The sequence below is a fragment of the Austrofundulus limnaeus genome, unplaced genomic scaffold (genome assembly GCF_001266775.1).
Source record: "Austrofundulus limnaeus strain Quisiro unplaced genomic scaffold, Austrofundulus_limnaeus-1.0 Scaffold1671, whole genome shotgun sequence".
Classification (NCBI taxonomy): domain Eukaryota; kingdom Metazoa; phylum Chordata; class Actinopteri; order Cyprinodontiformes; family Rivulidae; genus Austrofundulus; species Austrofundulus limnaeus.
In genome coordinates this window covers 2,694-3,899 of record NW_013954073.1, presented here as the reverse complement: position 1 = coordinate 3,899, position 1,206 = coordinate 2,694, and the positions used below count along the sequence as shown (strand labels likewise).

Genomic DNA, 1,206 nt, shown 5'->3' with positions numbered 1-1,206 from the left:
AACCCTAACCTCACAGGTACCTACTTGACTCTAACCCTAACCTCACAGGTACCTACTTGACTCTAACCTCACAGGTACATACCTGACTCTAACCCTAACCTCACAGGTACCTACCTGACTCTAACCCTAACCTCACAGGTACCTACTTGACTCTAACCCTAACCTCACAGGTACCTACCTGACTCTAAACCTGATCTAAACTCAGTTCACAGCCACACAGTCCTAAACTTAACCCCCATCCTTCCACCGGTATTTCCCAGTGGGGATTAGGCGTAGGTCCTCATATGCACCAGTTGGTCCCCACAAATAGGTGTGTATGCCAACAATGGTCCCCACTAGGTCGTACCTGCCCGTGAAGCTGATGATGKCCTTCACAAACATCCTGTTGGACAGATTGAAGCCAACATGTCGGAGCCACTACAGTTTGGGCTGATGTCGGTACAAAGTGTTCATCAGGAGGAATCAGGAGGGTTTATAACTCCTGAACAGGAAGACATGAAACCGAAGAGGCTCTGAATAATTAATGAAGCCTCGGACACAYGAGCTGCTGAATCAGCCGATGGAGGAAAGTATCAGCTCAGCAGAGAGGACCGTTTCCTGTGAGGCAGGAGGATTTGCAGGTCTGTGAGCCTCACACAGGAGCAACAGAAACTTTGTCCTGATTCATCACCACTCTGTGCTCAACAAAACTCAGAAATATTTAAATCTGTTTAAATCCTGTTGGCTCAGGCTGTCTCCAGTGTTTCAGGTCTTTAAAGTACCTGAAATGTTCTGTGTTTTCAACAATCCTAAAACTTCCTGTGTGGCTCCAGGTGGGTTCCAGTGGGTCCTTGTTGTCTTCTGTTCATGTGGGTCTCATGGATCTCATGTCACCCAGGACCAGTCTGCTTTAGGAGACCCTCCAGGGATGCTGCCTGTCTGACTGCAGTTCAAACTGCTGGGACCAGTTTCTACTCAGAAACTACCTGAAGTCCTCATTCTGTCTTCCATCAGACCTGTGAGATGTTTCCACTGAACACAGTCCATGAACTGGTTCTTCTGGTTCCTCCTCTTCACCTTCACCTCAGTGATGTGTTTTAAAATAAAAACTAAAGTCTCATCTTATGACACAGTCCTGATGAGGACAGAAAGACAAGTGTGTGTATCTGTGTGTGTGTGTGTGTGTGTGTGTGTGTGTGTGTGTGTGTGTGTGTGTGTGTGTGTGTG

At 47.3% G+C, this 1,206-nt stretch overlaps 1 protein-coding gene across 1 annotated transcript in view; it reads right to left on the bottom strand.

Moving 5' to 3' along the window:
* Positions 1-1,206, bottom strand: part of apbb3 (amyloid beta (A4) precursor protein-binding, family B, member 3) — a gene marked incomplete in the record, with an annotated part of 8,522 nt that overhangs the window by 7,054 nt on the left and 262 nt on the right.